Source organism: Peromyscus eremicus, chromosome 6 (assembly GCF_949786415.1).
Source record: "Peromyscus eremicus chromosome 6, PerEre_H2_v1, whole genome shotgun sequence".
Taxonomy (NCBI): domain Eukaryota; kingdom Metazoa; phylum Chordata; class Mammalia; order Rodentia; family Cricetidae; genus Peromyscus; species Peromyscus eremicus.
In genome coordinates this window covers 86914057-86939130 of record NC_081421.1, presented here as the reverse complement: position 1 = coordinate 86939130, position 25074 = coordinate 86914057, and positions in this window count along the sequence as shown.

Genomic DNA, 25074 nt, shown 5'->3' with positions numbered 1-25074 from the left:
GGCAATTACTGACATCTCATACTAAAGAAGGGAATTACAGTACTGATCACACACAATGTATGAAACGTTCTGAGACTTTTCTAAAGGGAACTGACATCAAGAGGAAGCCTGCTTGATGGAGTGCAAAAAATACACATCTGAGGTTTTAATGCTTGCCTTGCCCCCTTCTAGTATTTGACCTTTTGGTGTTTAGACCTTCTCATCTACAGAACAATAGTAACACAATCTACTGTAATGTTGTTTTGTGCATAAATTTTTCACTCAGAAGCTCACAAATTCCTGTCTGGTAGATATTTACTGTGCAATGTTTACCCATCTGTCCATGTATACAGCATGAGGAGTAGGTAGGGAGCAGGAAGAATGGTACTTACAAAGACTGAAAGAACTTGTAGGTTAGGCCTGAGTCTTAAAGAAGAGTCAATACATCTTAATGGGGCTCTAGATGATTCTTTTGGAGGAGATTGTCATTGGACTTCTTACTTTACAGTTGAGAAAATGAAAAAAAGTTAGCAACATTTGAATAATTGTCCCAGTGGTGTAAGTGGCTGAGCCAGGCTACAACACTTTTATATGAGACCATTAATTCTGTGTTAGCTCAGAAAGAGATTATCAAAATAATAGGACCTAAAGGAACCATTTATACTAGTGGGAAGATGCATATTGCAGCATCTCAGGGGTTTGTATACACAGTGGTATTGGCCTTGTAATTATGATTTGTAATTAATGGTGATATATACAAACTCAAAAAGCTGCCATGCAAAACATTTTTATATGGGGTTGCATTAAGAAGTCTTTTGATTCTAGGCCACTTTCTTGGATTTCTGTTATCAAACTATCTCAATGAAAATAAAATATACTATTTCTATTTCATTTTTAAAATGTTACAGGCTAGAAAGTTGGCTTTGTGGGTTAGTAGCATCTATGGCTCTTGAAGGGCATCTCCATTCAGTACATAGCACCTATATTTGACAGCTCATAACCACTTATAGCTCCAACTTCAAGGAATCAGACACTTTCTCCTAGCCTATGGCAGAGCTACAGGGAAGGTTTGTCTACTCTAAGGATGACCCAGTGCTTCTCTTCCTTTCCTTTTGTCTCCATCACCAAGGTAATAACAGTTCATGCACTTCTGCACTAGCAACCACAGACAGAAGACACTCTAGAGCCAAAGTGAGGCTCCACAGAGAAGACGAGGTAAAGACACTGATAGCCAAGTTGAGCACATTCCTGGATTTTAGTGAAAAAATGGGAAAAGATGGAACTTTGTGCCTGTTCTCTAGAATCCACTTGGTTTTTGAGTTGTGCCCCAGTACACCTCATAGGAATGCCTTTGGAAGACCCTCTAATAGAAACTTCCAACATGCTTGGAGTGTCTAGGAAAACAGTTTCAGGGATCTTTCAGAAGCTTAATGGGTAGTAAAATAAATAGAACCAAAAAACAGTAATTTCTCCTTGCCAAAAGGTGTAAGTTATCATCTGGAGACAAGCTCATTTTTTTTTTTTTTGTTCTCACATGGGCAAATAAGAGTGCCCTCTACACTGGAGTGCTGTTTTTCATCAGTCATAAAGGGAATCTCATGGAAAAACATGCATGCCTCAAATTATTCTATTCATGATATATATGAAAGGATGAATGTTTTGTTGTTATTTGTTTTGAACAGCTGCAAAGTTTTCAGAATCAAAAAGTGGTGTTAATTTTTTTCTTTGTATACATCTTATATTTTCTCGATTGGCTGGTACTTTCAAAAACTTAAAACCTCCAGGAATCATCCCTAAGTTGGAGGTCAGTTAGCCCACCCTCATGTATTTTCACTTAGTAAGACCACTCACTGTCAAACTCAAAAGTATTTAGATGTTTTTCTTTCCTTTCATTTGACTATGTTTTGCCTTGCTTTTCTAATCAGATTCCTGCTCTGAAGCTCACAGCATCCCTAGTGAAGGACTGTAAAAATGCAACACCAGTCCTTCCAGTAGTATGAATTTTAAGCGCAATCTTGAGACAAAAATTGTAGGTTTGACTCTCAGATTGCTAGCCATTGCAGGGAACATTAAGTGAGATAGTAAGCAATTGCTGTGCATGTTGCATGCTTAAGAGGTTTGCATATATATCTTTTATCTTTGTCATAACTACTCTTTGATCTTGGTGCTACTGCTGTTCCTTTATACAGGTAAGGGATCAATCATATCAGGTTGTTATTAATTCTTTGAAATTCTTACAATTAGTAAATTTAGATCCAAAGCCAGTTAACTAGTCTCCAAGGCTGGAACCCTTTTTTTGCAGTTTATAAATCTACTAAAACTTTTCATTATCATGCAAGTTTTTCACTTGCTTGGCTGGAGTTAATCCAAGATATATTATATTATTTATGGCCATTGTGAAAAGTATTGTTTGCCTAATTTCTTTCTCGCCCATTTGTCATTTGAATATAGGCAGATTATTGATTGTTTTGAGTTAATCTTACATCCAGCCACTTTGCTGAAGGTGTTTATCAGCTGTAGAAGTTCCCTGATAGAATTTCTGGGATTGTTTATGTGTATCATAAGCAATATGATACTGTATATCTTTTTTGACACCAATACCATATCATTTGCCAATAGCAATACTTTGACTTCTTCCTTTCCAATTTGCATCTCCTTGATTTCCTTCAATTACCTTATTACTCTAGCTAGAATTTCAAGTACTATATTGAATAGATATGAAGAGTGTGGACAGCCTTGTCTTATTCCTGATTTTAGTGGAATTTCTTTAAGTTTCTCTCCATTTAATTTGTTGGCTATAGGCTTTTTGTAAATTGTCTTTATTATGTTTAGGTATGTCCCTTTTATCCCTGATCTCTTAAGCACTTTTATAATGAAAGAATGTTGGATTTTGTCAAAGACTTCAGCATCTAATGAGAGATGATCATGTGTTTTTGTTTCTTTCAGTTTGTTTATATGGTGGATTGTATAGACAGATTTTTGTATGTTGAACCATCCTTGCATTTCTGGAATGAAGCCTACTTGGTCATGGTGGGTGGTCTTCTTGATGTGCTGTGTTCTTGGATTCGGTTAGAGAGTATTTTGTTGAGCATTTTTGCATCAATTTTCATGAAGGAAATTGGTCTACAATTCTCTTTCTTTGTTCAATCTTTGTGTGGTTTGGATAGCAGGGTGACTATGGCCTCATGAAATGAATTTGGCAATGCTTCTTCTGTTTGTATTTTGTGGAGTAATTTGAAGAGTATTGGGCATTAGCTTTTCTTTGAATATCTGGTAGAATTCTGTACTAGAACTGTCTGGCCCTGGGCTTGTTTTGGTTGAGAGGCTTCTAGAGATAGAACTTAGATACCATTCCAGCCAGAAAACCTACAATTGATCCTGCCTGCAAGATGAGCTTGGGATAATGGTGGCACCGAACTTCTGGGAGTGGCCAATCAATGACTGGTCCAACTTGAGACCCATGCCTCAAGAGACAGCCCATGACTGACACTGCCTGGATGTCCAGGAACCAGAGACTGGATAACCCAGAGACCTAGGATAGATCCAAACATGATTGGTCAAAAAAAAAAAAAGTAGTCAGTGAAATGATTCCTATTGGTATTCTGCTATACTCATAGACTGGACCCTAGCCCAGTGGTTATCAGAGAGGCTTCATCCAGCAGCTGTGGGAGCAGATGTAGAAACCCACAGCCAAACATTAGTCAGAACTTAGCGAATCCTGCAGAAGATGGGGAAGAGGATTATAAGGGCCAGAGGGGTTGAGGACACCAGGAGAACACGGCCCACAGGGATCATGGGGGCTCATAGAGATTGCTACGACGATCCACGGAGCCTGTATGGGTCTGAGCTAGGTCCTCTGTGTATATGTATGATTGTGTAGGATGGTGTTCTTGTGGGACCCCTAGCAGTGGGAGTGGGGGTGTCTCTGACTCTTAGGACCTGCTATTAGGACCCTTTTCCTCCGACTAGGTTGCCTCTTCCAGCCTTGACATGAGGGGAGGGGCCTAGTCTTATTGTAACTTGTTATGCTGTATTAGGTTGATATCTCTGGAATACTGGCACTTTTCTGAAGGGAAACAAAGGAGGAGTGGATCTTGGGGGGAGGGAAGGTAGTAGGGAAGAGAATGGGAGAAGCAGAGAAAGGAGGAAGGGGAAACTGCAGTTGGGATGTAATAAATAAAAAATAAATAAAATAAATGATAAAACCTTTTTATTACTCCTATTTATTTATTGTGTGTGTTCAGGGTTGTTAGTGTGTCATGGTGTGTGTGTGTGTGTGTGTGTGTGTGTGTGTGTGTGTGTGTGTAGGCTAAAGACAATTTGTGTGTGTAGGTTCTCTACTTCTGCTATGCATATCATGAGGATTGAACTGGGGTCATCATCAGGCTTTATGATAAGTGTTTTTACTATCTGGACCATCTCATTGAATCTTACTGTTTGAAACTTCTATACATGAGGAAATGAGTGTTACGTATTTTATATAAAATTTGCAAATATGGTAGTCATGCACATATGAATTTCCTGTTTCACCCAAATTGTAAATAATTTGTTACTTAGGTTGTGCAACAAATTTCCCTAGAACTTGTTGGCTTAAACAACTATTGCATATACTATTATTTTTATATAGGGATTTCTTTATTTATGTATGTGTGTGTGTTTTGCCTGTATGTATGATGGATGTACCACAGGCATGTTTGGTTCCCACAGAAGTCAGAAGAATATCCACTAGAACTAGCATTATAAATGCTTGGGAGCAATCACATGGGGTTTGTAAATGAAGGTAGGCCCTCTACAAGAGCTGTAAATACTCTTAACTGTGGAGCCATCTCTCAAGCCCTGCATGTGTTATTTTTGTGAGTGTCATAGGTAAGTGAATATGATAGATTAAAGGGAAGATATTGTCTCCACCTCTCCATAATATCTGGCTTTGCATAAGATTCAAAGGTTTTATGATGGATTCACCAGAAGACATCTTTGTCTTTTTTCACGTAGAAGTTGGCAAGCACATTTTTTCTGAGTATGGTAGGGGTCACAAAGCTAACACTGTTGAATGAGATATCTATAATTGATCTTTTATTTTGTACTGGGCTTCCATACAACACAGAACCCAGATTCCAAAGACAAATGTTCTAGGAAAAATAAAACAAAATATATACCACAGTATCTTTCATTATTTGCATATAGAAGTTGGAATATTTTCTTCCCCCCACATTCTCTCAGTCATGAGAAATTAGAGATACCCATCTAAATTTCAAAACTGGAAGTGCAGATCCTTCCTCTTGGTAAGGGAATGCCAGTGTTCCATTGCCATATGCAGTAGATGAGATATTTGCTAGGCCATCAATCGAAATATGGTCTATATTCTAACTATACTTGTGATAAGTAATTAAGCAGTTAAACAAATTTGAATTTATTTGCTTGGTTTGGGTTTAAAAAAAAAAACAAACTACCCAAAGCAAGAAAAGAATCCTTGCCTCCCTCCAACAGTAAAAATGTTTATATTTGAATAAATTGTTTGTATGTTGGGAACCAGGTAGCTCCAAGGCTTTCCTTGAGGCTCTGATATGTGAAGAAGGAACAGAGTTCCTTATTTAAAGCCAGGAATATGCTTGGCTGAACAAGCAATGGCTGGTGGCCAGGGAGTTGGGAGAGCAATGCTATCAAATACTAGGAACTCAACTTTTCTTCCCTAAAGGGCTATGGTTATCAGTTCCAAGCCACTATATGCTTCATCTGTGATACACTTGGGAGGTCCTGTGTTCCCTTTGTGCAACATTGCTTGATTAGCTTCCTTCCGACTTCCTTCCTTCCCATTATATGGTAGCTTTCTGCTGACCTTGTCTCATTTCCCCCCTGAAATTGCACATAAGATGCTATACTTAATAACCTTGCTTGTCATGAGTGATACCTTGTCCCAGACCTTCTGATCCCCAAGTTTTGATCTTCTTTAATTCTTTTTCCTGGTCCTCTCACTCAGGAACCTGTCACTGAAGAAGGATCTACTAGTCCAGGTCATATGTCAACAGATAGAGTTTACTAAAATCTCTTAGTAATTACATATTTCTTTAAATTAATATTTTTAAAACAAAAGCTTGTATCTATTTTCTAGAACATAGACCCCTTCTAAACTGATTCCTTCTTCAAATCTCTCTACATCTCATATTTTGTTCACAATAATATCTCTAACAGCAAGAAGTAGTTAGTTCCTACTTGGGTGCTTTCTAAACTTGTGTTCTATGTTTATATCTAATGTTTCTTTTTAGAAGTGTTTTAAATTATGTTGAAATATTAATTTATAAATAATAATTTTATTAATTCCTTAAGAATTTCATACATGGAATTTTGATAAGATTCATGGCCCTCTCCCAAATCTTCCCAGATCTTCTTCCACACATCCCTACCAACTGATTTTCATGCCTAGAACTCTGTCTCTGTCTCTTTCTCACTCCTCTTCAAACTCAGTTTGTTTTACATAATGAACCCTAGGCATGAGACCTGTCCAGGAGTGTGGCTGATATATCAGATGTCACAAAATGAATTTTCTTCCCCTAGCAGGAGCCAAATGCCAATAGGTGCTCTGCTAGGGATGGGACTTTATCCTTCTCTACCTTCTTCATGCTGAGAAATGTGTGGCTTGAGCTTACCCAGTTCTTATACATGGTATCACAATCAACCACTGTAAGTTCACATACAAAAAACAAAAAACAAAAACAACTATTGGTCCCCATGAAATCACACTTAAGCTTGGCTCACTATATTGCCCGATCCCTCTACAGCACAGGATTAATCCTGACTTTTAGATGAAGATTAACTTTGTTAGCTTTTGACATTAAAATAGAGTCAAACCATAGGCACTCTATTTCATACTCTTTTCATCATGGAGCTAAAACAGTACGTTTGAAGACGTCTGCTAATTCTATTCCTTCATTGTGATATCTCTACTGCTTTGCACTGTGCACGAGGAATAACAACCTTTAATAATATTTGCTGAGCAAATGAAACAATTATAAAACACAAGATTTGTGCTGTGAACTGAGAGTTCTGTTGCCTTAAGCAAAGTGGAGATAAAAATCCTCGGTGATGAGCAGTTAGTGTGCTGAGGTATTTAGAGTACGGAAGGTGACTGGCGACTGCTTTTCACCCTCTACTTTACTCTTAATTGAAGTTTCCTGTTGGTTTTTTTCTTTCACAAAAATCTTTCCTTATGAAATCTCTATTTTATATGGCTCAGATATAAATGAGATGCAGATGATTTCTTTACAATCAGTCTACCCTCAGACCTATGAAAATGTGATTATTAGTTAAGTACAGGAGCAGTGATTTCATATTTTAAATCTATTTCTTAATGGGAGCCTGTAGTTGGAGGTTTCCCTGTGTGACACCAGGCCCCTACAGACCCTCTGCCACTTATAAAATAATCATTCAGAGTCATCTGAATCATCTTACTATTATTTATAACTGCTCGGTCATTAGCTCTGTCTTATTACCATCTAGCTCTTACACTTAAATTAACCCATAATTCTTTTCTATGTTTAGCCACGTGGCTTGGTACCTTTCCTCAGTTCTGCCTTGTCATCTTGCTTCCTCTGTGATTAGCTTGTGACTCCTGACTCAGCCTTCCTTTTTCCAGAATTCTCCTTGTCTGCTTCCCCACCTACATTTCCTGCTACAGGCCAATCAGCACTTTATTTATCAACCAATCAGAGCAACACATATTTACAGCATACAGAAAGACATCCCACAGCAGGAGCTAGTGAGTATAGTATAAGAGAAATGCTGTAAAGTGATTCAGTTTACCAAAAACATAATAAAAGAGTCATATTATATGTGTATATATAATCCTTTACTTAATTATATATAATATGACAGAACCAAATATCTCCAGGAACATTGCCTTTTTCTCCATATGTAACTGGTATTTATAAAATACCAATTCTAATAATAAACTTGTGCTATAATTTTCAAATAAGTAGAAATTGTATAATGATAATTAGCTGTTTAGATAAAATCTTTTATGCTCTTAACAAATTTCTGAGTCTGTTCACTTTATTTCTAGGGCATAAGTTTAGGAATTTTTTTGTTTTGTTTATTCTGTTCTGTTTGTTTATTTTTATTATTTCTACTTATAAGAATATTTCACATGTCATCAGATATTTGAGCACTTTTCCTAAAATGTTTCTTTTTTTCTTCACAGTTAAGCACATTGGAACTAAGATTCTATTATTATTATTATTATCATTATTATTATTATTATTATTATTATTATTATTATTATTATTCACATTCTCTAAATCACACTGGGAAATAAGAGTTGATTATAGCTAGAGAATGTTATGAAATATGTACTTTGTATAACATAAAATAAGAAATTAAATAATATTGTAAAATCAGTTATTATCAACCAAATTTTCATTTCTTCCTTATTTCCTTCTTTTGGAGAATTTGTTGTTCTTTGTGTTATATTAGTTTCATTTTGATGTCACCTTTTAAGACCTTCCATCCTGCTCATATTCACTCTAAATTTTTAAACCCTTCTTCTCAGGACGCCAGGAGTCAGGAGACAGTATCCAATTTTCCATCATCTTTTATGCCAAAGATTCTGTATTTAACTTATTTTTAAGCTTTAATTATGTGTAAAATCATGTGCTGCTCTAGAAAGTTGTGAGAGTTAAAGAGAAAAAAGTTCTTACTTCTGAGATCTGAAGGAAACTCATGATATATTCACAGTGATGGGGATATAATAACTATTCAAATACGAAACTGAATGAGTAGATGACAAAGATGGATAAGAAGACATTTTATTTTACATATAATCTTATTGAATTGCTTTAGAATTTTCTATTTAGCTTATTGACTATAAGAAGATTTGTGTTGTTTGAATATTGTATCATGATGATGACATTGATATTGAGTAGTATTTGTGAAATGTCCCCTAAGTACAAATCCTTTAAATGGAATTACACATCACTGTCAGGAAAATACTTGATGCTGTTATTATTCTACATTAAAAATCATAGGAATACAGAGAATGTAAAGCACACAGAGGTGAGCTTTTTATTCAGTGCCACTCAGCCAGTAATAAAAGAGTTAAAATGAGCAACCCTAATGATGGAATGTTTATAATTTCATATGTATATTTTACAACTTTTATTCACAAATCTGCCCCATACTCTTTAAATATAAAAGTCAGTATAGCTATTTATTAAATGGTAAGCTGTTGTGTGGAAAAGGGCATTTGAAAAGCTTAATTCCACATGCAGAAAATGTATCATTGACAATTAGTAGCTTTCACACGGTTTTCCTTTTCTTTTTAGATGTTCCCTTATCATCTTATATAATGCATAGTATGTAGACAATATAATGAAAACATCTTCTGAACTGAAATATCAAGGTCATGATGCAGTGACCTGTTCGGAACAAGACCTTTCTTTGTCCTTTTATTTCTAACTCTTAGAAATCATGAGTAGATTTATAATGCATTTTTAAATCAATTCACATTATTTCACATTAACTTATGTTACTCCTTTCTGCTGGGACTCTGCGTGTTTTCTTTTATTCTTAACTAGTAAATCATAATGTTTATGAATTCATTAACAAAATTTGTTTTATTCTTGTTATACTAGATGTAATTATTTTTCACATTTCATTTCAAGGCTCTCTTTAGCAGAGAAATTTCAATATCAAGGTTGGAGAGATGGCCCTGTGGTCATGAGCATCTGTGGCTCTTGCATAGAACTTGGTTCAGTTCCCAGCATGCGTATGTCATGCCACCATTGTCTGTAACTCCATTTCCAGGCAGTTTGATATCCTCCACCCTCTGTGAGTCCCAGGTATGTTTATGGTATACATATATAAATGCAGGCGAGACACTCATACATATAATATAATATATATATTTGGTTTTTCGAGACAGGGTTTCTCTGTGTAGCTTTGCGCCTTTCCTGGAACTCACTTGGTAGCCCAGGCTGGCCTCGAACTCACAAAGATCCGCCTGGCTCTGCCTCCCGAGTGCTGGGATTAAAGGCGTGCGCCACCACCACCCGGCTCCATATAAAATATTTTTAAAGAATTACATATATAGCTTCTTTTATAATTCCAAAGTTACCAATGTTATCATTTTTTTCCTGGAATTTATAAACATTTCACAACACTTTTCACCTAACCATCTTCATAGATTTAAATCCTTTCAAACATTTCCTCTATTTTCATATGCAAGAAACCTTTGTCTCTGCTCTTCCTCCTGGCCAAACTTTTGTGAAATTTAAGTATTTAATTGCTGTGAGTGGGACTGCCCCACCCAGAGTAACCTCCAATCACTGTTCAGGTCCTACAGGGAACACACACACTCTCATCTATTCACTGATATCACAGGATGCGTTACTTACCCCTCTATCCCTGACCTAGCCAATATAAGTAAGTTGATTTTGTTGTTCCTGAAACAGAAAGAATCCCATTTTGGGTGTTTTTTCTTCTCTAGTCTCTGTTAGGAAGGCTGTATCTCAGATAAATGAAGACTCAGTTTTTCCTCTTCACATCTCAAATACTTCCTTATTATGGGTATATCTTGACTTCTCAACAGATAGACAATGTCTGATCCTTCTTGGTTATGTTATCTTTCCACCAAGTAGTACATATAGTACATACCATACACTTTGCTTGTTCACTTCTTTATTGTCTGTTTCTCCCTACTATTATGGAAACTCTTGAAGGGCATGATTGCAAGGCTACTTTTCTTGCTGGTCCCTGACCTTCTTGACCTTTATTTGGCACTTAGTAATTAGTAACTAAATATTGCACAAACAAATGTAAATATTTTCTTTGATTTCTATCATGAGATGGAATAATAAATATAAATTTCCTTTCATTGCTATTGTGTTAACAAATCACACCAATACTCCTCAGTGTATTGTGTTTCCTAGTACTTACACAGTCTTCTTTATCATAGCTAAATAAAGTATAATGTAGCTAGAGTTTTCCTGCCTGGCCCACACTCAGGACAAATCTCTCTCACCTGCCAGTCCCACAGCTGCTCAGACCCAACCAAGTAAACACAGAGACTTATATTGGTTACAAACTGTATGGCCGTGGCAGGCTTCTTGCTAACTGTTCTTACAGCTTAAATTAATCCATTTCCCTTAATCTATGCCTTGCCACATTATGGTGATATTTTATTTGTATTAAAATGTTATTTGTATGTTAATAAATAAAGTTGCCTGGGGGTCAGAGCTATTAGCAAGCCATAGGAAAGCAGGGCAGTGGTGGCGTACACTTATAATCCCAGCACTTGGTATGCAGAGCTGGGTAAGTCTCTGTGTATTCAGGGATACAGCCATTATTGGACACACATGCCTTTAATCTCAATACCAAGCAAGGAAAACCTGGAGGCCTATACAGACAGGCCGTGACGAGGCAGTCATGTGGTTGGGTTTACAACCAATGAGAAGGCAGAACAGGAACACTATATAAAGACATTAACACAGGGGTAGTGAGTTCAGAGAGGTAGGACCACTGCAGGAGGAAGGGTAAGGTTTTAGCTCTTAGCTCTGACCTCTTGGCTTTCTTCTTTGCATTGGTTCTGTGTTTCTTATTTAATAAGAAGGTTGGTTACATCTACACCACATGGCTTGTGGCTTACCGGCATCTTCACATGCTGTTTGTCATCGTGGTGGCTGGCAGTGTCTCTCCGACTCAGCCTTTCACTTCCCAGCTTTATTCTTCTCCTTGTCCCGTCTACACTTCCTGCCTAGCCAATGGCCAATCAGTGTTTTATTTATTGACTAATCAGCAACACATTTGCCATACAGAACATCCCACAGCAGTATAATACTAAGTTTGTGGTGGTATTGTGTTCCCCAAAATATTGTGTACCCTAATAAACTTATCTGGGGTCACACTAAATATAGAGGCCAGAAAATTGTGGCACACATGCCTTTAATCCTATCACTTGGGAGGCAGAGATCCGTTCAGATCTCGGTGAGTTTAAAGCCACACTGGAACAGCCAGGCATGGTGACTCATGCCTTTAATCCCAGGAAGTGAGGTCAGAAAGAAGAAAGGTATCTAAGGCTTGAAAACCAGAAACTAGGCTAGTTAAGCTTTCAGGCTTTTGAAAAGCAGTTCAGCTGAGATCCATTTGGATAAGGACACAGAGAGGCTTCCAGTCTGAGGAAACAGGATCAGCTGAGGAATTGGTAAGGTGAGGTAGCTGTGGCTTGTTCTGCTTCTCTGATCATGCAGCATTCAGCTGAGGAATTGGCAAGGTGAGGTAGCTGTGGCTTGTTCTGCTTCTCTGATCATCCAGCCTTCACCCCAATACCTGGCACTGGGTTTGTTTTTATTAATAAGACCTTTTAGGATTCCTGCTATATAAGTTTTTCATTTTACTAATCCACTTTACATTTATTGCTATTTATATAAACCTTGCTAATAAGGTACTTATGGCACAATCTATATCTGAGTACAGCCAGTAGAAAACAAAAGAGCCCTTTAATTTTCTTTGCATTTGTATATATTCATTGTATTTATTCATATACACGTGTATGCGCAGTCCATACATGGAGTTTGGAGGTCAGCTTACAGGTGTCATCATCTCCTTCCTCCATGTGGATTCTAGGAATTGAACCTTGATGATCAGGCTTGGCTGCAAGTGCCTTTACCTACCAAGTCACCTTATAGCCTCTTAACAATTCATGAAGTCTGTGTTTCTAAGCAAGTTAACACTATGAACCCTTCAGCCTTCTTATTTCCCTGAAGCAAAAGAGTCCGTGGGTGACCACTGACATTCCTTCCCTTGAGCTGTTTTTGCTTGCCTTCATTCTGTCTTCTGATGGCCTTCCTTGTCACTCTGACTTTTTTTGGACACTAGATGATGGCTTGCCTGTTCTTGTTCCCATAATTAATCCTCAGCATGAGTGTTCCTTTATGTTGTGCCCCCAGCAACGCTGTTGTGTTAAAGGGAGGAGCTCTGGCCATCTGAGGCTAAAGATTACTGGGGTCCTTGCTGTTCCTCCTTCGCTTAGCTCTGGAAAGTAATCCCCAGCACATAATTAAAAGGGTTATTTTACTAGTCCCACTCTGTCAGATTGTACAATTGCCTCTGTTAAGGCGCTGGTAACAAGTCCCCCTGAGACTCAAAGGAACTGGAGCTCCCATGCTGAGAAACCACACATGGGCCAGGAAAAATCCCAGATGGCTCATCTCTCTATCTGGGTTGAATTTCCTGCCCACCTGGAGCCTTTGTGGAGAGACTAGTCCTGGAGAGTGGAGAGAGGGGGTGGTTCTGTTTTCTTCCACACTCCTAATTCTACTGCCTCTTCTAATGCCAAAAGTTGGCCTCATTTTGTAAAATCCCAGAAATGCTTAAAAGGTTCTTTAGAAAACAAGGTATTTCAAAAAGCATCTGTAACCATATCCTAGTAAAGAGAACTCCTTCAAATTAGATATTAAATCTTTGGTAACTTTTGTGACAAAGAAGCTAATTTCATGCTGCTTATTTTTTGTTTTTGTATTTTTTTTTTTTTTTTTGCATTCCCTACAAACTAAAACCACGTGAAGAAATGATTTCATATGCAGGGGCAAATAGCTACATGCATATTTTATTCAGAGGTTGAAAATTGCTTATTCATTCAAGTGTTCATCCAAAAAAAGTGTGCATTGCTCATTAGTGATCAAACATGTTGCGCATAAGAGCGGAAAATTTGCTGTGTACTTCCTAAATCTACATCATATATTTTGGAAGACTTCTTGACAGACTTGAATGTCCTTTATGAATAGGATGACACTGGTGTAATTATCAGGGACAGGTGAGGGAGATGGAAAAACTCAGTAGTCACAGGCTATCTGTGGTCATGTTGAAAGGCTGCCATGTGACATCAAACTAGGCTCAGTACCTGCTATTTCAGAAGGAAAAAAATCAAAGAGAAGCAACACTGAGAGCATTGAATAGAAGATGTATCAAGTAGACTGTAGCTGGATTTTTTTGGGCCGCCAACTCAAAAAATGACACAGAGACTTATTATTAATTATGAAAGCTCAGCCTATAGCTTAGGCTTGTCCCACTAGCTCTAATAACTTAACCCATTTCTATTCATCTACATTTTACCATGTGGCTCATGGGTTGTACCTCTCCTCCTGCATGTCTTGCTCCCTCAGCATCTAACTGAAGCCTCTGCCTTTCTTCTTCCCAGAGCTCTCTCTGTCCAGAAGTCCCGCCTATACCTCCTGCCTAGCTATTGACCATTAAGCTTGAAGGTGCTCTTTGTTCTGTATTGGTGCTGAATTGTTTTATATATTTGGATGGTCAAACTTCATGTTGACATAGAATGTTATTTCTCCTATTTATACATCCTGCAATATTTCCAAAATATAATTTTCATTGAGTTTATACCCAGTCACAAAAATAAATTCCTAACTCACTATAAATCAAGTAATGGACTAAGTAAAATATTTAATTAACTCTCAAAGTTATCTATTCATGGGGTCAGGAACTTATACAGGTCCAAAGGAACAGTTAGAAAGAGTGAATGTATGCATATGTATGATATTCTCCAAAGTTTTGAAATAACTTGTACAAAGTGGTTTCTATCAATATAGAAACCACAAGACTTGGGCAGTAAATGACTTTATGACAGACAATAAACAAGACTTTCATTTCTAGTGGGTTAGTTATTTTCAGAACTATATGGAGCCACACTATTCTTAGGTTAGTGTCATATAGAGTAGTATTATAGTGAAAATCTCTCCTCTCCACTCCTCTCCTCTCCTCTCTTCTCCCCCCTTCACTCCCCTTTCCCCTTCCCTTCCCTCTCCTCTCATCTCATTTCTTCTCCTCTCCCCTTCTCTCTTTTCTTATTTGTGACTTGCTGCTGCACAAGGTAGACAGATGATGGGTAGGTAGCTAGATGGATGAATAGGGAAAAACATGGAAGGAAAGAAAAAAGTAACAAATGGATTGATGTTTGGATACTGTTACAATATTTAAAAACATGACTCAGAAAAATTTTTCATACTGCCAAATAAATGTGAGAAGGAACTGAGTATGAAACAGAGGAGGGGGAGAGGAAGGAGGGATGCAGAGGAGAGATGGGGAGGAAAGAGGAGGAGAGTGGAGAAGAGAAGAGAGGTACAAAATAGTCTGGATGTGGTTCATCATCGACGTAGTAGAGATGTTATTTTTCCAGATGAAATTAGTAAATGTTAGCATCTCACTGGGGTCTCCTGGTAATATGCTACCAAGAAAAGAATGTAAGAGTTAGAACTGGAAGACAATTGTGGTATGTGAAGTTAGCAATTTCATGAACACCTAGCTTATGTTTGTGAAAGAGGCACAGAAGATCAATTTCAAGTAATCTCTGTTACTAAACTGATTTATACAAGAACCTATTGATGAAATATAAAAAAGAATGAAAATTTAGAAATGGTGAAAAATTATGGGTTCATTTCTTCCCTTTTCAGAAGCAAATGGTATTTAAAAAGTTGTAATCTGCTGAGAGATTAAGGGTCTCCTGCGTTAGAACATTATGTAAGAGTTGCTACGAAGACGTTGTCTCAGTTCAGATACCTAAGGTTTCCAGACTTCTGGAGATGTTTCACAGAGTATAGATCAATGATACTCTACTTCACCCTGAAGAAGATGTAGATAAACTTAACACTGGCAAGACATTTCTAATCTATAGACCAGATTCATATTCATCATCTCATTTATTAATATTTATTTGTTTATTTATTTTTGGTTTATGAGATAGGGATTCTCTGTGTACTGGATTCCTGTCTGTACTGGAATTCATTCTGTAGACCAGCCTGGCCTTGAACTCATGGAGATCCACCTGCCTCTACCTCCTAAGGGCTGGGATTAAAGGTGTGTGCCACCATCTCCTGGCTTTATTTATTCCTATTTTTAAAAAATCGTATTCTATTTTTTTTAATAAGGAAGGAAAGTTCAAAGAAATGAGACCACAGCAACTTTTAGATAAATGTCTGGTTCTGCTTAACTATGACTACATAATTTACTTTGTTCAAATGATGTTAAGGTGGTGCACATTTGAGAATCTAAAGCAAATGGTTATCATTCTTCAGAAGAATATATAAATATACACAAATATACAAATGTAGTATTCTTTTAGAAACACATCTAGGATATTCAGGTATCTTCTGCATGTCCAAAGCCTCACAATTAATAGCATATTGAGCTGCTACATCAATTATGTTTACTAAGTTTACATTTATGTTCAAAATAAAATGAAATAAAGCATCTTAAGATTTATAATTTTGTAATTACACTATCACATCTAGAGTTCTTGGTATAATTACTAAATATTTCCTTTAACTATTTTACATTTTCATACTATTTCATACTAGGGCAATGTTTTATATACAGTTGTTATTTGTGTGTGTGTGTGTGTCACTAAAATACATTTCCTGTTTTTCTAGTCTTGCTGATGTATCCATCTCGCTGCTATTTGAAACAGTGTTTTGCAGTTCTATTATTTTATGGACTTCTTAGGATAGTTTCAATTATGACTAGACAATTGCCTGTCATGATTGGTAGCTATAGGCTGAACTGTCCTTTGATGCATGTTATACAGTACGAGGACTTTCAAATTATTTTCCTCCCACAGTTAATGAATAAATTACTGGAGAGTGATCTTTGAATAATAGAACTGCAATAGAAGAATCTATCCTTGCTTTTTGTTCTTTTATGAACAAAGGAGAAAATCAGGCATGAACTTTCAGCCTTCCAGCCTTCCAGCAATTAGATTACAATCTCCTCTTTGGTTAAAAATAGTAGCTACTATGAACAATTATTCACCACTCTCACTGTTTGTATAGTACCTTAGGGTGAAATGATCTGTAAATGCCAGAGCTTAGCAACACACACAACTATTAAGTCCCCTTGGTGTTCTACATACAACCTAACCAAACACTGTAGCACTGAAATGCACACTACCAGTCAAACAAACATGGATACTGCTACACAGATCCACTGTGTAGACCTAGGTATTGGGACAATATTTTGAAGATTTGATAAAACTTCATAATCCATTGGTTTTAGTAAGACAAATTATCCAGTTGTTTGGGTGAGGCCACATCAATTCGTTGGGACTCTCTGTGTCTAACAACTTCTTTCCTTCCTGATTGTTTGCTCCAAGACAATCATTTTAAAGAAGTCTGTGATAGGCTTGTTGTTTTCTATACTTAACATTTCCTAATACAAGAACATATGTAAATAACAATTGAAACAGAGAAATAAGTTCTTGTGTATCATCTTATTTCTCAGAGACCATTATAGCATAATGCCTGAGTTAGAGAGTAGGGTGATGATTCTAAAATATTGAACTGTTCTGGGCTAATAAGACATTATTCTAGATCTATTATTGTTTATTATTCTAACATGCAAGCGTGGTATTTATCCATTGTACCTATAATATTTTCATAACTAAAACAAGAATGTATGCGTGTATGTATCTATGTATGCATGCCTATGTATATTGTCTATTATAAATCTACATCTGCATCTAAGAACCTTCAAAATGTGTTTGTATTGGAGTATGAAAAAGAAAATTACTATTATTAGTAGTAGTAGTATATTTAATAATACCTTATCTGATTAAATTGATAAAACTTCAGAAATATAATATATTTATCTCAGTTACTAGTAGTTTCAGACTGAGACAAAAATCATTGCTTCTTTCAATATCTCTTAATAATACATGGTAAAGTAATTTCAATACAATATTTTTAAAAAACTGTTATTCCACTATTCATATTAATAAGAAAGCAACTAGATTTCTCATACGTAATATGTAATAACTTTAAATATAACACAAATATATAATGGCTTTTAAAAGTCATATATAATAACCTTAAATTATCCATGACACTTACTATAAAACATATTATCATTGCATGAAAATTATATTCATTGCATAGATGATACTTAGTAAACTTTGAAATGTGAAGGTCAAATATTGTACTTGTTCTTTTGAAAACTCCAGTGACAAAAGAATGCAGTTTTTATAACACAGTTTGCAACATTTTGTTAAAAAATGATAATATTAGAATTTTATTGGTTTTATATCTTCAAGTAAACAAATAAACAAGTTAATAAGCAATATAAAAGCTTTTTTAAAGAGATAATTATTTGAGAATATCATTCAACCTGTGTTTTCAAAAGTTGATAAAATTTGAATGACCAAGTTACAAAGATTATAGATGGTGTTCTTTCACTCAATCGATTTCACACTCTTAGATATTCAGTCATTTGAACATTTATTCAGCACTGTATTTCATATTTTAATGCACACTTTCAGGATTGTTATTAAGACCTCAGATTGTAGAGATGGACACATCCCTGTTTGTCATAAGGTCATATAAAACATGTTTGATAGAGAGTAATGTGTTGTGGCACACTCCAGTAAGATAGAGTTTAGACACAATAGTGGCAGTGCATGAAAGTAGACATGTGGTAACAAACAGTGGAAGAGGGAGCAGGATAGGATATTAGGTGATTGGAGATGATCAAAGTATACTATATTCATGTGTGAAATGTCATAATGAAACCTGTTATTTTGTACAACTAATAAATAGTAATAAAATTGAAAGTATACTTATGATGATTATACAAAAATATAGGTATATTGGCTACCGTGAGGTGTAAAATCCACCGGTTCAGATATACTAGTTAAAATGTACTTGTTCTATATTAATAATACAAGATAACTTACTTTTACATGCAGAAACCAGGCTTATTATCTATCTCATAATCATGCATTCACATGGCCTCATTTGTCCTCAACATACTTAACTAATGTTTTGGTAGACTTTCTTATTTTTAAGCACATTCTCAAAGGTGGAGACTTATAATTCTTATGAATTACCTTAAGAATGCTTAGATATCCATTTTAATGACTTGGAAAGCTCTATCTGCTTAAATTGTTTCTTTTATTATCTGATGTGAATATTATAGGGAGAAATTAAAGTTGATGATTTAAATAATTTCATTTCCTTTTTTTCCCCTGTATCTGGATCATCATGAAGTTTTCCCAACAGGTCTGAAAATTCATATGAAAACCAAATGATAGCCGAAGTCTAGAACGTACAAACTAAAGTACTGAAATATGGAGCATGCAAAATTTTAAAGTGTTGAAACTTTCAAAGGAAGCATAAAAAATGCAAAAAAGACTATGAATGTAGTATTCAGCAAAGAGAGACTTTATCATTTGTTTCTCATTGTCATATGACTGAGAATACATAGTTTAAAATTCTTTTAGTATTATTTTATATACCTCCCATAGTATGTGGTGTTGCTTAAATGGATATAGTATGTGGAAATTTTTTTATAAATTACTTTCTGTTATCTATTTATCCTTTTCTTTCTGAAGAAATTATTAAGACTACATAATGCAATAGGTCTGTCTTTTTTATTCTCCTTTACATGTGAGTTAGGGTACTAGAAAGATGACTCAGAGGTTAAGAGCAGTTGTTACTCTTTCAGAGGACCCATGTTGGATTCCCAGCACCCACATGATGGTTCACAACCATCTGTTAACTTCAGTTCCAGTGAATCTGACACCTTCTTCTGAAGTCTATTGGTACCAGGCATTCACACTGGACACATGTATACAGGCAGATAAAGCACTCATACACATAAAACAAATAAATATTTTTTAAAAGATTTCAAGAGATGTTAGGCCATTTGTGAAGGTTTGTGCTTTTATTTTTCATCCTCACCATTAATACTTGAGTTATATCAGATTTGGAGATTTTACTTTATGGATTTTTAGTTTGTGTCAAATAAATGTTTCTGCAAATAATTCATGACTTTTCTTAACTTTTAATGCTCACATTTCACTTTAGAATTGTCTGTTTTCCTAAATTACACTGATATGTGCCTGTGTGCATGTCTTCAATCTGCTTCATCAAGGTGAGACCTAAGACAATTCAGTGTCAAAACTTACTTTTTTCCTCTTTTGATTATACATTTCAAGTTCTAGGTTGGCATCAGGATAAGGAAAATGTATCTTTTCTCTCAGCAGTTACGTGACTATGTTTCTATGTACTCCAACAATGGTGAAACAAATAAAAATACTGCCATTATGATATGAAATATATAGAAAGTTAGATAAGAAAAGCATATATTTTAATTCTACTGCTTAGTGTCATATATTTATAAAACTTTTTGTATTTTATTTCTCTTATTTTTATTTTATTTTTTTAAAACCATAACAACACTACTAATACAATATTATCTAATTCATGGCTTCATTCTAAACATTCAGAAATATTTCTATTTCTATTTCAGCCATTCTAAATTATTTCTGTTGAGTAGTTTTCATACCCCATTCATTTGTTCCCTCCTTATTCCACTCCCCATTCCTTCCTGACCTTCTTTGCCAGTTTTTTTTTTTCTCATCTCCTTGCCATCTGAATGTCACCGTTCTCAATTCTGAGGCTGTGAAAAACATATTGACAATTCTTACTGTTTCTAAGTAGAAACAAGAGTTTATTCAATTATATAATTTTAAGTATATCATACACATGCTGAGATTTCCACAAATCCTCTCATTTCCATGAAATCTATTTATTCTCCTTGCAAATTAGAAACTTTTGCCCAGTGACTGATGCTGGTCCAGAAATTCCTACATTAGTATATATCTTTACTTTTAAAAATATTTATTTATTTACATGTGCATAAGTGTTTGCCTGTATGCTATGTCTGTGCCCTACATGTTTACTTGCTGTGGGATGTTCTGTATGCTGTGAATCTGTGTTGCTCTGATTGGTGGATAAATAAAATGTTGATTGGCCAGTAGCCAGGTAGGAAGTATAGGCAGGATAAGCAGACAAGGAGAATTCTGGGAAGAGGAAGGCTGAGTCAGAAGACGCCAGCCTACCATCCAGGGAGCCTCATGTCAATGGCACACAGGTAAAGCCATGAAGCACATGATGACATATAGATAAACAGAAATGGGTTAGTTTAAGTGTAAGAGCTAGTCAGTAGGAAGCCTGAGCTAATGGCCGAGCAGTTTTAATTAATATAAGCCTCTGTGTGTTTACTTGGGTCTGAGCGGCTGCAGACCGGGTGGGACACAGCAAAATTCAGCTACATTTACCTGGTATCTTACAAAGGACAAAAGATGGTGCCTAATTTTCTGGAACTGGAGTTGCAGAAGGTTGTGAGCTGCCGGGTAGTTGCTGGGAACTGAACTCAGGTCCTCTGCAAGAACAGGAAATGCTGAACCATTTCTTCAGCCCTTGCTATTGGATAATTTTTTGCACCCCCCCCCCCATATTTTATCTACTTCTTATGGCTTACAAAGAAATGAGAGTAATATTTGTAGAACTGTAATTTGGATTATTACAGTCACTTCTCTGTTGGAAACAACTGGATGTTTGCAATTTATACTGATTTAACCTCAAATCTTACAGTTTTAAAGGTTGTTTGGAGCTTTGTCCTAGAGAACCTCCTAATCCTGAACACCCCCAAATCTCCTCCAAGCTTGCTACCTCTTCATGTTCTCAAAACATAAAAACAAAATTCATCTAAAAGCTTTTGCTTTTCTTCCCCTTAGAATATACACTGTCTTGATTCCTTCACATTTCCACTCAAATGTCATTTTCACAGAAGCCAGTCATGACCTCAAGAGATTAAATCACACACCAAACACAGTCTTCACCTTTAAAAGTTGACTTGTCCTCTCCGTATCCATTTTTCTAGGAATAAATATATTTGTGTTTTAAAAACTGTCTACTTACATAGAGAAACCCTGTCTTGAAAAACCAAAAAAAAAAAAAAAAAAAAAAGCCTGCTTGCATGGGACTGCACTAGGCCTTCTGCATACAGGAGACAGCAGTGTAGCTTGGTCTGTTTGTGAGGCCCCTGGCAGTGGGGTCAGGATCTATCCCTGGTACATGAGCTGGGCTTTTGGAGCCCATTACCTATGGTGGGATGCCTTGATCAACCTTGATGCAGGAGGGAGGGGCTTGGTCCTGCCTCAACTGAATGTACCAGTCTTTACTGACTCCACGTGGGGGGCCTTACCTTTTGTAGGAGGGGGTGAGTGGTGAGCCAGGGGAGGGAAAGGCTGGGAGGGAGCAGAATGAGGGATGAGAGGGGGAATCTGTGGTTGGTATTTAAAATGAATGAAAAAATTTCTTAAATAAAAAAAACCCCACAAATAACAACAAAACCTGCCTACTTGAATCTCCCAGAAGAATAAAAACATTGCTCATTTTATTGACTGCTTAGAAAAGTGGAAAGGTCAGGAAATGAAGCCAATAAGTGTTTATTGATTGGACAAAGAACTGAATTCTAAATCTTCAACTTAGTGCACACTTGAGCAAATTATGTAAACTCTGCATTCCAGTTACAAAGGGAAATCTTACTTGCTCCATCTACTTACAGTGAAATGGTGCTATTACATGCTACATGGACGACAGTCTCTACAATGTGTCAGTTGACTTAGATAAATAAATTCTGAAACAGTAAGTTTGGATGCTGTGTATTTATGGATTTTGAATAAGCCTTTAATGCAACAGTGTTATATAAGGACAAGGGAGACTTTAACCTATATTTTAACAATATACATAAAGAAACACAATGTATATTTCTCACTTTGATGCTTTGACTGTATGTAGTTTAGATCTTATGAAACTAGACTGACTTATTGAATCATTCACGATTAGTTTAGACTAATCATCATATTGATCTGACATTGCCAAGGGTTCCAGACATGAAAGAGAATGATTTACTGTCTGTAAGTGCTTCAGAATTCTAAAGACTTTTATTCTTTTTTCCTCCTCTTCAACACTTAGTCACTCTGCAGCCATTTATCTTGAAGAAGTCAAAAAACTGAAAGGTCAGCCATATTCAAGATTTCAAAGGTGTCGTTTCCTCTGCAAACATACTCTATTCTCGATAGGTCTTTAAATATTCTGCATCAATAAAAAGGTTTCTTTCCAAATCATAAATTACAGCATCTTCTAGTTTTAAAATAAGGACATAGTCGGGGACAGAGCCAGCAAAGTGATCAAAATTCAATTTTAGTTTTCCCATATAGTCAAGAATTGCCTTGGCTGACAGGATACCTAAGTTTGGTTGGGATGATATTTTCTTATTCTGTCCTTAAGAAAGAGGCAGTTTATAATTGAAAAAAAAAGTATAGTAGACTGAGGTGAAGATTTCTCAAGCAAAGCTAAAATGTGTAAATATTTAAAGTTTTTCAAAGGACCAGAAAATTAAAAAAAAACAACAACAAAAACCTCATTCCTAAATGCCTTTCCCTCTTTCTTTTGTTTTCTCCCTTCTTTATCTTTTTGACTTTCTTACGAGCACCTTTAATTAGTACTTCCTATTCAGACAGTTCCCCTGATTTCCCCAGAAACAGCAGCTTCAGAACTAGGGTTCGGAAAGACTGCTTCTGTGAAGTCAGCAGGAAGGGTGGCTTCCTCCTTTTTTATGTGACCAGCTTATTTATGTCATTTTTCTTGACTAATTTACACAACCATTTTAAGTTTTAAGTTGCCTGATGTTTAAAAGTTCTGTGTTAGAGTTAGTGATTTATTTTAGAGCAAACAAAAGACATTTTGTGAATAGATGATCATAATACTATCACATTTTGATAACTTATTTAAAAAGGAACACAAATATTTTCATGAATAGGTGGTAAATATAATAACTGTATTTACATTGAGGGATGCACAATAAAACTTTTTGAGCATCTCTGTGAGAAGAGTAAGAAACAGTATTTAGGAGAACTGGGGGTAGGGGTTGTCACAAAAGCCTTCTATGTCCCCCTTTCTCAACTGTGAGTCTGCAGTCATTGATACTAATGCCAAAGTAGCTTCCCTGAACTTGACGATCAACAGGAGTATGGATCATGAACTTACGTGTGGTTTTTGACATTAGCACAGGCCACGGACCTCAGCATGATCCCCCCTGGCAGTACAAACCATGGACATCAACACAGCCCTCTGCCACAATATGTTCCTTGGACACCATCATAGCCCTCAGTGGCAGCACAGGCCAAAGACACCAATACGGTCTTTTGCAGTATCCCAGGCCCATGGACATCAACATGGCTTGAGGCAGCAGCACGAACCACTGACATTCACATCAGCCTGTAGTTTTTAAAGCAAGTGTGACATATCTGAATAATGTTTCCATTAATAGCACATTGTGATGATGGCCTATAGAACATAGTGAGATAGCATAGCACAGTATTAAAAATGTTTATTTGAACTTTTTAATGTGCTAGTATAAAATGGTGTATCATATCTGATTCTTTTGCTATATAAATATTGGACATTCATTTTCTGGGACAGAAATTTTCAAACTGTAGCTTGTGGCACAGACTCAGCTATCTTCCATCTTTTGAGATGAAATTATGGTAGAACAAAGCTGTGCTTAATTGTTGCTTGTCTTTTTATCCTGATCATCTGCTCCAATGGCAGGAGTCAGGAGTAAGGACATATTCTTTACAGCTATAAATCCTAAAGCCTTCAGTATCTGGTCTTTAGAGGAATGTCTGCAGGCTGCAGGCTGCTGCTCTAGACAACTTTTATGATATTTTGGATTGCTTTGGACATCTGTACTACTGCTTTACTATGAATTAGACAAACCTCCTGGGGATATTCAAAGTTTAGAAGAAAACAGACCTTTGAGTTTATCCAACATGATTCATCCTTTTTATCAGAAATTTGGGGTGAGGTGACAGGCCATTTGATCTAGTTTACAAAGCAGATAATCAGTTAAGTCGAATAGATACTCCTGGCATAGATATTGACCTAGGATTTTATTCCTCTCCAATTTCTGTGAGCTATCTGAGTGGAACACTGGGTCTGGCAGGTTCTAGGAACCACACATTTAGCCCCATTAGAGTTCTGGGAACCAAAGATAAGCTTGAGAATACTACAAGAGGAAAGATTGTTCAATGGGTACTAAGCTACAGTTAGATGGGGGTTATAAATGTTGATGTACTGGTATTTTACAGTAGAGTGAGAGTAGATTACAATAATGTTCTATGTGTTTTAAAAATAGAAGAAAGGGTGGGATTATTTTCATCATAGAGATATGATAATAATTGAAGACGTGGATATG